The sequence below is a fragment of the Camelina sativa genome, chromosome 12, assembly GCF_030686135.1.
Source record: "Camelina sativa cultivar CO46 ecotype springtype chromosome 12, ASM3068613v1".
NCBI classification, from domain to species: domain Eukaryota; kingdom Viridiplantae; phylum Streptophyta; class Magnoliopsida; order Brassicales; family Brassicaceae; genus Camelina; species Camelina sativa.
The window spans coordinates 7827188-7842883 of NC_141891.1; positions in this window are offsets into that span (position 1 = coordinate 7827188).

The window sequence follows — 15696 nt, forward strand, 5'->3', positions numbered from 1 at the left end:
TGACAACAGATTTGTTTTAAGTAATATTTTTCAGTCATATTTTTATTAATTATATTTAATATAAATCATATTTTCAAACTCTTATATTTAAAGCATATTTTATACATTTTAATTTCCTAAATCATATTTAAAATATTAACCTCATATTTTAAAATCATATTTTTATATATTATATTATATTTTCATAAATCTTATTTTAATACTTTTTATATACATTACTTTTTAGTTATAATTTCATACATTATATTTTAAATAAAACGTATTTAAACTATATATGTTAAACTTCATATTTTTAAATCATATCTTTATACAAAATATTTTTATAAACAATTTTTTGAATATTATTTTTATACATTATATTTTAAATCATACTTTATTTTTAAAAATTATATTAAAAATAAAAATTCTATTTTTTAATCATTTTATATTTCTCATTAATCATATTTTAAATCAAAATATTAAATGCTATATTGTATTTTCGTTTTAAAAAAAATAAATAAAAAACAAATTTTCTGGGTTTTTAGTCTATTTTTAATCACTTTATATTTTTCATTAATCCTATTTTTAAATCCAAATATTAAATGATATATTAGTTTTTAAAAAAAAAATTAAAAATTAAAAAGAAAATTTTCTGGGTTTTTAGTCTTTTTACCTCAAAATTGTGTCATTCTAGTTATTGGATAGGTTGGAGTGTTAATCTAGCAATTAATTGCTAAATTTGTGTCAAACTGGTATATTTTCACATAACTAAATGGGTTATAATAAAAAAAAATTAAGCTTACACAGAAAGAAAAAAAAATGTATGTATTACAAATTTACAAACCAAATGCATTTGTTTATTACACTCAAGTCAATACAAATATTTCGCTTTCCTTTTCTTTTATTCACAAGATTTTAAAGTTAAAAGTTTACACAAACCCAAAAAAAAAGTATCTATATATAATAGCAAATCCATTTTTTTTTGTCAACTTTTAATCTAACAAATAAGATTGGTTCCAGTTTTAATCCAACGGTTTAAAATTATTAATTGTGTCTTTTCGTCGCACCCCCATCTTTTCAAAAATCACACCTCTTAGTTTTTGCATCTCTTTGTTATACCTCCTGGTTTCAAAAATCATATCCATTCATTTTTACACCTTTTAAATCACACCTCTTAGTTTTTGCATCTCTTTGTTGTACCTCCTGGTTTCAAAAATCACATCCATTCATTTTTACACCTTTTAAATCACACATCTTAGTCTTTGCATCTCTTTGTTGTACCTCCTGGTTTCAAAAATCACATCCATTAATTTTTACACCTCTTAATTTCACATCTCTATATGTTACACCTCTTTGTTGTACCTCTATGTCTTACACCTCTTTGTTGTACCTATTATTCATGTCTTTTCATTACACCCCCATCTTTCAAAAACCACACCTTTTAAATCACACCTCTTAGTCTTTGCATCTCTTTGTTGTACCTCCTGGTTTCAAAAATCACATCCATTAATTTTTACACCTTTTAATTTCATACCTCTATATGTTACACCTCTTTGTTGTACCTATTATTCATGTCTTTTCATTACACCCCCATCTTTCAAAAATCACACCTCTTAATTTTAACACCTTTTAAATCACACCTCTTAGTCTTTGCATCTCATTGTTGTACCTCCTGGTTTCAAAAATCACATCCATTAATTTTTACACCTTTTAATTTCACACATCTATATGTTACACCTCTTTGTTGTACCTCTATGTCTTACACCTCTTTGTTGTACATATTATTCATGTATTTTCATTACACCCCCATCTTTCAAAAATCACACTTCTTAATTTTAACACCTTTTAAATCACACATCTTAGTCTTTGCATCTCTTTATTGTACCTCCTGGTTTCAAAAATCACATCCATTAATTTTTACACCTTTTAATTTCACACCTCTATATGTTACACCTCTTTGTTGTACCTCTATGTCTTACACCTCTTTGTTGTACCTATTATTCATGTCTTTTCATTACACCCACATCTTTCAAAAATCACACCTCTTAATTTTAACACCTTTTTATTTCATACATCTATGTCTTACACCTCTTTGTTGTATCTCCATGTTTCTCATCTGTTAATTTTGACACCTTTTTATTTTACATATCTATGTCCTACACCTCTTTGTTTATTATATATTAACTTTTTTGGACAACATAAGTTTCAAAAATTGTTTTCTGAGTCCTAAAAGATTGTTTAATTGAAGTGTTTTTTAACTAACAAGCATCAATCTCTACTTCAAGGTAATTTAATATTTTCACTGACCTGTAGTGTTTCTTCGGTTAGATTATTATTATTGTTAGTCGACACTACTAAGTTCATACATTAATCTTAGTTTTGTAAACTTTTAGTCTCTTCAATATTTTTAGCCTTTCCGGTTTTCATGTTTTTGATTCGTTGAGTAAATACGCATGCTATATTTTTTTGCATGGCTAATGTTTTTAATTCTCAATGTGCAGATTTTATTTTTTGACTTTCTGGAAAAATCAAAACCAAGATACGAGAGGCACGATGATATGCAGTGATGCTAAGCCAAATTTTTTTAACAAACATGGTATAATTATAAATTTATATATGTTCTATTATTTAACCTTTTTTTTTTTAACAAACATGGTATAAATGTAAAAATCGTTTTTTAAATGTAGGATGTCCATTAGATATAAATGATCCAGGTTAGTTTCAATTCTTTTGTAAATAAAGTTTTAAAAATTTTAGTTGAATTTTAATTTCTTATACTTTCTGGGTATCAAACATTTTGATAATATATAGAAATATTACAAGTGAGCATGGAAATAGAGTGTCGAAAAAAAAGTCAGACATACTTGTGACAACACAAAATCAAATTCTAGAAAGCGTAAGCACGACCAAATGACAAGTCAAGTTAGAAAGAAAAGATCTACTAAAGGTAACTTATTTATTCTTTGATAACTTTCTAATTAATCTGTATATACAATTTTTTTAAAACATAATGTATAACAGTCACTTTTAGAGTGATCTGGAATCTGCCAAAAAAAAGAAAATGCAAGTAATTTCTAAAATTAGTGTTTAACCCAAAGTAGAAAAAATCAAAAGGTGAGATATTATTATCACATGTTTCACCACATCGACTTCGTTTTTGTTGTTGTTGATTGAAGAACATGATGGTACCGATTCATAGACATAAGTGGGAAATCAATTCCTAATATATGGTGGATATACGGATATAAACTTCAATCTAGTGAAAACCGCACACACTTTTCCATCTAGCGGTTTAAAATTATTAATGATCCCAACAGTTGCAAATTATTAATCGTGTTTTTTCGTCGTACCCCCATATTTCAAAAAACACACCTCTTAATTTTTGCATCTCTTTGTTGTACCTCCATGTTTCAAAAATCACATCTATTTATTTTTACGAATTTTTTTATTTCACACCTCTATGTTTACATCTCTTGTACCTCCATGTTTCAAAGATCACATCTATTAATTTTTGAAAGAATTACTCAAATGTTATCCAAAAGTTGGTTTATTACTCAAATCTATAAATCTTTTGAAAATTACTAGAATGTTTAGTGCCCTGGGTGTAATTACAATTTACCCCTTGGGTTTTGTTTTCCGAATTTAAGTAAAAAAAAAAAAAAAAATACACATCAACAAATTAAAATACACATCAGATATGAATTAACACGTCATTAAGCAGTTTTTTTAAGATCCACAGTTTTGTTTTCTCTCGTTTATATCAAAGAGAGGGAAAGTGAATAGTTTTAACTATTCACAAACCGCGAGAAAAAAAAATTATCGAAACTCTCGTCTCTCGTCGCCGGCGATACTGTCATTGTCCACTCTCTTGCCGTCAATCTCCCGCCGTCATCTCTCGCCGTCATCTCTCACTGTCATCTCTCACCGTCTTTCTTCGTCGTCGCACTCTCTTTCTTCAATTGGCTCTCTCTCTCTCTTCGTCTTCTTCGTCTTCTTCGTCTTCGTCTATCCGGTATGTGTCGACTGTTTAGTTTCGAGTTTTCCGGCTGAATGTGGGTTTTTCGATGATTTACCGCTGATTGTCGCCGTTGTTAATGACGGCTGATTTGTTAGATCTATTCGATTCGATGGCTGATTTACTTTTTGTTTTATGTTGCGGCTCAGTTGTTTTAGGGTTTATGGCTGATTTGTTAGATTTATTCGATTCGATTGCTGATTTACTGTTTGTTTTATTTTGCTGACGGATGAGTTGTGACTGAGATATTTTGTGCTTTAGATATGAGTTATGTGTTTGTGGCTGAGTTATGTTATGCTTTGTGTATGAGTTTGTTTTATGTTATGGCTGATTCATTTTATGATTTACTTATGAACTATAACAGATGTCGATGGTGATTATTTCTTCTGAAGAACAAGCAAGGGATTACCCCCAAGACTATACGCTAAAATAGAGTCTAGAGATATAAACACAAATTTCAGGATGAAAGAATTCCCTCAGATTAGGGAATCAATAGGACTGGATGCGTGGGAAGAAACGAAGAAAGTACCTATTGGAATAATCTCTAAGCTAGTTGATAGCCAATTCGGCTGGTCTGGTAAGGTTGTTCATTTCCTACTATGTAACCAGTTAAGGGTACATAAGAAGGAGCTTTGGTTTGTGGTCGGCGGTCAACCTATCAGGTTTGGGTTGAATGAGTTTCATTATCTGACGGGGTTAAACATAGACCCAATGCCTACTGAACGGTTTGAACTTGAAGAGGAACACAAACATTTCTTCAGACTTTTGAAAGTGCCTGGTGGGGCAGGTCCAACGCTACTTGAACTCAGGGAAGCATTAAGAGTGTGCCGGGGATGGGTTATCCTTGATCATCGTAAATGGTTGGGGCTGTTGCTTCTTCAACACATTGGACTTTATGGTTTGCATCATAACTCTAGAATTCCATATGAAAGTGCCAAAAGAGTTTTTGATGATGAAGCAATGAAGATGTATCCGTGGGGTCGGTCAGCATTTGAAGCTCTTGTTGATTCCATAAAGATGTTGAACCCTACGGGAAAGTCGTACACCCTCAGTGGGTTTACACCCGTGTTACAGGCTTGGGCGTATGAGTCCATCAAATGCTTTGGAGAACGGTTTGGGAATGCATCAGCTAATGATGGTGGCATACCGATGCTTCAATGGGGTGGAAACCGTACACGTTCATTGCTGGAAACCGCAATTGCTGAAGAGATCAAAGCGCTTGGTGAGGTAAGGTTTATATCTGGTTGAGTGATTGTTTAGTAATGGATGAGTTATGATGTAGTTATGGCTGAGTTATTGTTTAGTAACGGCTGAGTTATGTTTTAGTAATGGATGATTTATCCTTTAGTGTTGGCTGAGTTATGTTTTAGTAATGACTGATTTATGCTTTCATTAGTAATGACTGAGTTAAAACTTACTGATGGGTTTCATAATCTCTTATGTTACAGCTGCGTGTGATTAATATGGTTATGAAGGAAAATGGCTGCGAGCTATTTCATTCGTGGCCAGAAGAAGAAGACGACCCAGCAATCGATCGCCTGATCGAAGACATACATCTGAATACGTTTGTTAAAGGTTTTTGGGATGTTAAGGGGAGTGATAAGAAGAAAAAGAAAAAGAAAGCTGAAGCAGTTGTTGAGTCTGAATCTCCTCCCGCAAAGAAGCGGAAAGTTCAGAAGATGAAAGTTTCCAACAGTCAGGAAACTAGTGAAGGAGTTGCACAGGAGAGGAAGAAGAAAGGAAAAAAGGTAAGTGAGGAGGAAGATGCTGGGGAAGATGATCTCTACGAATTGATCTCTAAGTTATACACAAGGTTTGACACCGTTGATAGGAACATGGAAAATGTATCGGCGAATCTGGAGAAGAAGATGGATGAAAGGATTGAAACCAGGCTTGGATCTTTTGAGACGGACCTCAAACAGATGAAAGAACTCGTGCTTTCAAAGAGCACGACTGACCAGACTTTAAAAATGGGACAGGAACTAAATAACATGGGACATGGACAGGAACTTCAGACATCAAAAGGTCCACCAAAAGTTCCGGTAATGTCTGGTTTATCTTTGTTTTATGGCTGATTTTTCAGAATGTTTAGGCTGAGTTATTATAATTTCAATTGTCTTCGCTATGATATACAGGAAAAGAACTCTTTGACTTCTCCTAAGAAGTCTCCAGATGCTAAGAAACCAGCTGATACGAAAACAGGGCCTTCCACGAGGAGAAATGCCAAAGAGTTAGAGGCGTCAGAGAAGGCCAAAGAGTTAGAGGCGGGAGAGCCGGTAATGTCTGGTTTATCTTTGTTTTATGGCTGATGTTTCAGAATGTTTAGGCTGAGTTATTATAATTTTAATTGTCTTCGCTATGATATACAGGAAAAGAACTCTTTGACTTCTCCTAAGAAGTCTCCAGCTGCTAAGAAACCAGCTGATACGAAAACAGGGCCTTCCACGAGTAGAAATGCCAAAGAGTTAGAGGCGTCAGAGAAGGCCAAAGAGTTAGAGGCGGGAGAGAAGGTAATGTCTGATTCATCTTTGTTTTATGGCTGATTTTTCAGAATATTTAGGCTGAGTTATTATAATTTTAATATACAGGAAAAGAACTAATTGACTTCTCCAGATGCTAAGAAGTCTCCAGCTACTAAGAGACCAGCTGATACGAAAAGACGGCCTTCCACGAGGAGAAATGTTAAAGAGTTAGAGGCGGCAGAGGAGGCCAAAGAGTTAGAGGCGGCAGAGAAGGCCATAGAAGTAGCTGCGTTAAAGAAGCCCAAAGAAGTAGCTGCGGCAAAGCAGGCTAAAGAAGTAGCTGCGGCAAAGCAGGCTAAAGAAGTAGCTGCGGCTGGAGGTAGAGGTGGAGGTAGAGGTAGAGGTAGAGGTAGAGGTACAGGTAGAGGTACAGGTAGAGGTACAGGTAGAGGTAGAGGTAGAGGTAGGGCGCCTACAAATCCTACTGCTGCTGTTGTGGCTGCTGGTGTTAAGCCGTTGAAATTTGTACTACCTGGAGGTTCAGAAGCTGGTGCAGAAGCTGGTGCAGAAGATATTACAGACGAGTATTTTGCTGAAGCCGACTCACTTGAACCTGAATCTGAGGATGATGAGGAGGAAAAGATTAGGCTTGATAGAATTAAAGCTTTAAGGCTGCAGAGTGTTAAGCTGTCAGCGGATGGGAGTGCATTGAATACACAACAAGATCATCCAAGCTGGATTTTCCCTAATATTGGAGACAACGGACTGACGTGCATGAGGAAGAACTGTTCACCTGGACCTGGAATATATGATCCTCTGGCACCTGTTGATCCGGTGAAGTTGCAGAAACTTTTGGAGTACCTAAAGAAAGCCGAGTATGACCCTTTAGACCCTTTTGCTTAACAAGTTAATAACAGCTTGTTAACATTATATTAACTTGTGTTTATTTGTTTGTTAGGAATATCCCATTAGGCAAAGGCGGAATGGAAATTGAATTCTATAGGGTGCTAATGACCGAACGAAAGGAATGGCCAGTGAAGCCAGAAGAATATGGTAAATATGGGTGGGTTACTGATGAAGTAAGTTTATCTTAATGTCTTAGTTATTGTTGTCGTTGTCTGACTTATATTACATTATGGCTGCGTTGTTGTTTACTACTCAGTTTTCTGTTGTACAACACTTGGGCGCGTTTATGAGAGTCCTTAGGTGTAGGTACAAACGAGATCCCTTCCCATTCCACAACAAACGCATTGCGTTTATAGACCCGTGGTTCACCAGTGAAATGGTTCACCGTCATTATCCGTTGTTCAAGTCCGAACCCAAGTTTTTTACAATGACTGGCAATTGTTATGAAGAATTAGTTAAAGGTTTGATTCCATCAGATGAACAAACTAATTTGAAGTGGATAGAAGATGTGGATCACCTGTATATTGCTCCACAAATTGGAGGCGATCACTGGTTGGCGCTGCACGTGGATCTCAACAGAAGGCATATTGATTGCTATGATAGCATCGTGGGACAAGTAACCGGAGAGAGTGAGCTTAGAATGCTGAATGCTTGTAGGGCGTTTACGCGGATGATTCCAGCAATGATGAACGCGAACGTTCCTCACGAAATTCGTACACCTACTTACAAACAGTTTACCTTCAGGAGGAGGACAGTCTCCAAGGTCCCTCAAAACGTACAGGTTGGTGACTGTGGCGTGTACGCTTTAAAGTTTATAGAATGTCTAGCGCTTGGTGTGTCTTTCGATGGAATCTGTGATCAAAACATCCAGGGTATACGTGTTAAAATGGCAGCAGAAATCTTCGATGAGTCACCTGATTTTATGAATCAGTTCACGTAAAAAACATTTGTATTTCTTTTGGTAGGTAGGAATTGCACTTTGGATATGTAAAAAAACCTTTGGATTTCTTTTGGTAGGAATTGTACTTGGATATGTAAAAAAACATCTGGATTTCTTTTGGTAGGAATTGTACTTGGATAAGAAAGTTCTTTGTTTAGTATCTTTTCAATGTTACGGCTGAGTTATGTACTTCACACGGCTGAGTTATAATTAAATATTGAATAAACATATATGTTATGGCTGAGTTATATATTTCGAACGGCTGAGTTATCTACTTCGTACGGATGAGTGAGTTATGGCTGAGTTATGAACTTGGTACGGCTTCGTTTAGTCTTTCGTGCCGTACCTCGATATTACTAAAAGTGTTGTTGGGGAAGCCCAAACAATAATTCTGTGCCTGCTCAGATCCACACGCGTAATCAATTTATAAAGTTAGTTTTTTCACAATATATTATACAAAATAATTAAAAAATTGAACTCAAAATTCGAATAAAAAATCTTAAAATTCCGACAAATTGACTAAGTGATGGCTGAGTTATTGACTTACACGGCTGACTTATAAAATATTTGTAAATTTACATTATTATAACTCAACATTTAAATGTAAAATTGAATTATGAATATTACAATTATTATAACCAATAAAAAGTAATAATTATAGAGAAAGATTGATTTTTACACATTCTCACCAAGGATGTGTAAAACATACAACACATGACGTTTAGGGGTTAGGGTTAGGGTTAGGGTTGGGGTTTAGGGTTTGAGATGTAGGGTTCAGATTATTTGATTTTTGGATTTGGTTCTAATGTGTTTTAATGTGTATAGTTTAAGGTGGTAATATGGATATAATAATATTATTACCATTTGAATATTTTTTTTAAAAATAAAAAAATCAAAAAATATTTGGTTATTTCCGGTTATGGGTCGGTTATTTTATTTTATCGGTCGGTTTGGTTTAGTCGGTTATTTAGGCATTCTAATAAATAACCCAAAATATATTGTAATAAAGTAGATTAGCCTAATATAACCGAAATTAAGCCGAATATATCCGAAATAAACCAAACATACCAATTCAAAAATATCAAATTGGAAAATTTATTTTATCGATCGGTTCGGTTAAGTCGGTTATTTAGTCATTCTAGTTTGAGGGTTGGCTGAGATATCGTCTATGACGGCTGAGTTATAATTAATGATGACTGAGTTATAATTAATCATGACTGAGTTATTAAAATAGATTGATAAAACACCACAACTTAGAAAGTTCAAATCAATTCCAAAAAAAAAAAAAAAAAAACAACGGAGCTTGACTAATCTCACAGATACTTGTTCAAGCTCTCAAACTTCTTCTCCAGCGCGTCATATTTCTTTTCCAAATACAAGATCATTTCTTCTTGAATCTCGATGCGCTTCTTGGTTGCATCCAAGTCCTGCTTCATCTCATTCTTCTCCTCCTGAGTAACCCTAAACTCTTCGCGCACTGCATCAGTCCACCACTTCCTGAAACCGCAGCCTTGACCGGGACCCTTACAAATAGTACATAATTCATATTAGACTAAAAAAAAGTTAGAAACAGAACACAAAACTCAACAATAAGAGTACAAAAATCTTTACATCTGTGATGTCATACGGACAACTGAAATAATGTTCTCCTCTCGTGGTAGGATCATTAGAAGTGGCAACGAGAAGCACCGCACCGCAATTACACCCGATTGGAACGCCCTTGTCTCGCCTCCGGATTTCGCCGTACCTCATTTTCATATTTATTTCATTACGATTCAGTTCCTACAGTTCCACAAACACAATATTAAGATAATGCTTTGAGATTTCAGATAGTCTAGAGATCTACCTCAGCTAGTGCTTCAGAAGCAGTTTTCTCATCAGCCCTGGAGTTGCCGCCGTATATATCTCTATTTGCCATCATCTTGACTCGATCTCGATTACTGAAGCAATAAATCACACCAAATCCCTTAATTTATACTAAAACAATATATCGAACGACGTCGTTTGACAGTAATATACTTGAAGGCTGAGTTGTGTTCTTTACACGACTGACTTAGGATAGTCAGTTAAATTAACAACTTTGTTATGGCTGACTTATGCAACGGCCATAATAATGGTTTTACGGCTGAGTTATCCGACGGCCACCCTATTAATTTATTATATACCCGCTCGGGAATGCAAAAAGGGTTGTTGGGGAGACGCAAACAATAATTATGTTTCTTGTTATCATCCATACGCTTAATAAAAATATTTTAAACGATTTATTATTAAAAATAAATTCAAAAATTTGAATTCAAATTTGTCATGTATTTTTATTTATTATTAAAGAAGGGGCCAGTAATTTGACTAAGTAGTGGCTGGGTTATTGACTTAAACGGCTGAGTTATGAGATATTTGTAAAATAAGGTTATTATAACTCAAAATTAAAATTGAGAATGGGAAAATGAATATTACTATTATAGACAAAAAGAGTGATTTTTACACATTCTGATCAAAATGTGTCAAACATACCAAAACATGTTGTTTAGGGGTTAGGGTTAGGGTTAGGGTTTAGAGTTAGATGAGGTAACATTATTTGTTTTTAATATAACAGTTTGGTTTTGGATATAATGTGTTTGGATTAAGGTGGTAATATGGATATACTTATGGTTGAACCATTTTGAAAATATTTTTTTTTTAAGAATTTTAAAATTTTGAAATTAATTTTTGGTTATTTCCGGTTATTGGTCGGTTAGATGAATATCTAACAATAAATAACCCAAAATATATTGAAAGTAGGTAGATTAGCATAATATAACCGAAATAAGCCGAATATAAGAAAACTAGGCAAACATACCAATACAAAAATACCAAATTGGGAAAAATTATTTTTTCGGTTCGGTTCGGTTTAGTCGGTTATTTAATCATTCTAATTTGAGGGTTGGCTGAGATACCGTTTATGATTGCTGAGTTATCTTTCCAGCATCGACAGTTACAATGAGAGGGAAAGTGAACGGTTTTTAAACCGCGGAAAAAAAAACTCTCTGTCCTTATCGTCGGCGAAATCTAACCCTAATTGCGCCGGCGATAATCTGTCTTTTTCTACTCCCGCCGTCATCTCTCGCCGTCCTCGCTCGATATCCTCATTCGCTCTTTCTTCTCTTCGTCGGCGCTGGTCTTGTTCGTTTCCGTCTAAGCCGTCTCGTCTTCGAGTTCCGGTATGTGTCTTCCTATTTATTCTTGAGATATGGGTGATTGTCGCCGTCTTGGATGGCTGAGTTTGGACTGAGTTATCTTATGCTTTACGACTGAGTTATGTATTATGGCGGAGTTATTATATGCCTTGTGTTTGCCATATGTTATGGCTGATTTATTTTATGCTTTACTATCAGATGGCGAAGGATATTTCTGAAGAACAAGCAAGGGATTACCCACCAAGACTATACGCTAAAATAGAGTCTAGAGATATAAACACAAATTTCAGGATGTTAGAATTACCTCAGATTAGGGAATCAATAGGACTGGATGTGTGGGATGAAACGAAGAAAGTACCAATTGGAATAATCTCTAAGCTAGTTGATAGCCAATTCGTCTGGTCTGGTAAGGTTGTTCATTTCCTACTATGTAACCAGTTAAGGGTACATAAGAAGGAGCTTTGGTTTGTGGTCGGCGGTCAACCTATCAGGTTTGGGTTGAATAAATTTCATTATCTGACGGGGTTAAACATAGACCCAATGCCTACTGAACAGTTTGAACTTGAAGAGGAACACAAAAAGTTCTTTCGACTTTTGAAAGTGCCTGGTGGGGCAGGTCCAACGCTACTTGAACTCAGGAAAGCATTAAAAGTGTGCCGGGGATGGGTTAACCTTGATCATCGTAAATGGTTGGGGCTGTTGCTTCTTTAACACATTGGACTTTATGGTTTGCATCATAACTCTAGAATTCCATATGAAAGTGCCAAAAGAGTTTTTGATGATGAAGCAATGAAGACGTATTCGTGGGGTCGGTCAGCATTTGAAGCTCTTGTTGATTCCATAAAGATGCTGAACCCTACGGGAAAGTCGTACACCCTCAGTGGGTTTACACCCGTGTTACAGGCTTGGGCGTATGAGTCCATCAAATGCTTTGGAGAACGGTTTGGGAATGCATCAGCTAATGATGGTGGCATACCGATGCTTCAATGGGGTGGAAACCATACACGTTCTACGATGGTATCGGTAATTGCTAAAGAGATCAAAGCGCTTGGTGAGGTAAGGTTTATATCTGGTTGAGTGATTGTTTAGTAATGGCTTCGCTATGATTTAGTTATGACTGATTTATTGTTTAGTAACGGCTGAGTTATGGTTTAGTGTTGGCTGAGTTATTGTTTAGTGTTGGCTGAGTTATTATTCCCTGATGGGTCTCATATTCTCTTATGTTACAGCTGTGTGTGACTAAAATGATTATGAAGGATGATGTACGGGAGCTATTTCATACGTGGCCAGATCAAAAAGACGACCCAGCAGTTGATCGCCTTATCCAAGACATACATGAGGATAAGTTTGTTAAAGGTTTTTGGGATGTTGATTCTGACTCTCCTCCCGCAAAGAAGCAGAAAGTCAAGAAGGTGGTAGTTTCCAACAGTCAGGGTGGTGGATCTGGTGAAGGAGCTGAACAGAAGGTGGTAGTTTCCAACAGTCAGGGTGGTGGATTTGGTGAAGGAGCTGAACAGAAGGTGGTAGTTTCCAACAGTCAGGGTGGTGGACCGGTTGGAACTCTCATTGAGTTGGTGTCTAATTTAACCTCAAGGTTTGACACCTTGGAAAAAAACATTGGAGATAGAATAGAAGAGAGGATGAATGAAAGGTTTGAAACCAGGTTTCGTTCTGTTGAGAGTGATCTCAAGCAGATGAAACAGCACGTGCTTTCCTTGGGTGTTGGGCAAACTGGCCAAAACAATGTTGAAGACCTTGGGGATGAACTGTTGTCACAAAACACTTGTAAAAATTTCAAAATAAAGAACCTTATTGATGAACTGTTGTCACCAAAAAGTCCACCAGTACCAGCAGTTCCAGGAAAAATGCACCAAAATTACTCTGTCAACAGTCCTCCGGTAATGTCTGAATTATGTTAATCTTATGGCTGAGTTTCCAGATTGTTTAGGTTGAGTTATCATTATCTTTAATTGTCTTCGCTTATGTTATACAGGTAGTTGGCAGTGGTTTGGCTGGGGTCAGTAGGAATCTGAATAAAGAGTTTGATAAAGATGAGTTTGATAAAGATCATCTTCTTAATTTCATTGAGAAGTCTCCAGCTGCTACAAAACCAATTCAACGGACTAACACGAGGAAAAATGCCAATGATGGAAAGAAGGACGAAGAATTAAATGCAAAGAAGGCCAAAGTTGAGGCGGCCGCTGCGAAGAAGAACAAAGAGTTGGCGGCAAAGAAGGCCAAAGATGAGGCGGCGGCTGCGAAGAAGGTCAAAGAGTTTGCGGAAAAGAAGGCAGAAGATGAGGCAGCGGCTGCAAAGAAGGTCAAAGAGTTGGCGGAAGAGAAGGATGGAAATAATCCGCCAAAGAAAAGAGTTAGAAAGACTACTAAGCCTAATCAAATCAATCAATTGGGATCTGATTTGATTGAGGGAGTATCCAAAGCTGGTGCAAACGCTGGTGCCGACGCTGCTGACAGCAGTATATGTGATATGACAGCCAAGATTATGGCTGAATACAATATCCTTGAACCTGAATCTGAGGATGATGAGGAGGAAAAGATTAGGCTTGATAGAATCAAAGCTTTAAGGCTGGAGAATGTTAAGCTGTCCCCGGATGGAAGTTCATTGAATAAACTACAAGCTACACAAGAGAGGACTTTTCCTTATATTGGGGACAACGGACTGACGTGCATGAGGAAGAACTGTTCACCTGGACCTGGAATATATGATCCTCTGGCACCTGTTGATCCGGTCAAGTTGCAGAAACTTTTGGAGTACCTAAAGAAAGCCGAGTATGACCCTTTAGACCCTTGTTAATCACATCTTGTTAAAATTATATTAACCTGTTCTTATTTTTTTCTTAGGGGTACACCATTAGGCAAGTCAACATCAAATATTGAATTCTATAGGACTCTCATCACCGAAAGAAATAACTGGCCGTCTGGTACATTTGGGTGGCTGTCTGATAAAGTAAGTTTAACTTGATGTCTGAGTTATTATGTTTACGGCTGAGATATTATAAGTGATGGCTGAGTTATTATGTTTACGGCTGAGATATAATACATATTGACAGTAGGTGGCAGTGGTATGATTTGTTATTGTTTACGACTGACTTATATTACATTATGGCTGAGTTGTTGTTTACTAATCAGTTTTCTGTTTTACTGCACTTGGGCGCGTTTATGAGACTCCTCAGTATTAGGTACAAACGAGATCCCTTCCCATTCCACAACAAACGCATTGCGTTTATAGACCCGTGGTTCACTAGATCGATGATTGGTGATTATACGATGTTCAATATGAAACCCAAGTTTTTTACAATGACTGGCAATTGTTATGAAGAATTAGTTAAAGGTTTGATTCCATCAGATGAACAAACTAATTTGAAGTGGATAGAAGATGTGGATCACCTGTATATTTGTCCACAAACTGGAGGCAATCACTGGGTGGCGCTGCACGTGGATCTAAAGGGAAGGCATATTGATTGCTATGATAGCATCATGGGACAAGTAACCGAAAAGAGTGAGCTTAAAATGCTGAATGATTGTAGGGCGTTTACACGGATGATTCCAGCAATGATGAACGTGAACGTTCCTCACGAAATCCGTACACCTACTGCCAGTCAGTTCGGTTTCAGGAGGAAGAGTGCCTCCAAGGTCCCTCAAAACGTACAGGTTGGTGACTGTGGCGTGTACGCTTTAAAGTTTATTGAATGTCTACCGCTTGGTGTGTCTTTCGATGGAATCAGTGATCAAAATATCCAGGCTATACGGGTTAAAATGGCTGCAGAAATCTACAATGAGGCACCTGGTTTTTTTGATCCAGATTAAATAATGCATTATGTCCTTCCTTCGTTTCGTTTGTTATCTCGTTGTACTTGGATTTGTAAAACTTTGATTTGTCTATTTTCAAAATTATGACTGGTTTACGGTTAAGTTACGGCTGATTTACATACTTCACACGGCTGACTTATGAAATATTTGTAAATTAAAATTATTATAACTCAAAATTAAAATATAGAATGAAAGAAGGAATATGACAATCACTATAAGCAATGAAAAGTAATAATTATAGACAAAGATTGATTTTTACACATTCTGATCAAAAAGTGTAAAACATTCAAAACATGACATTTAGGGGTTAGGGTTAGTGTTAGGGTTAGAGGTGTATGTTTCATATTTCCAATTTTGAAATTATTTTTCGGTTATTTCCGGTTATGTGTC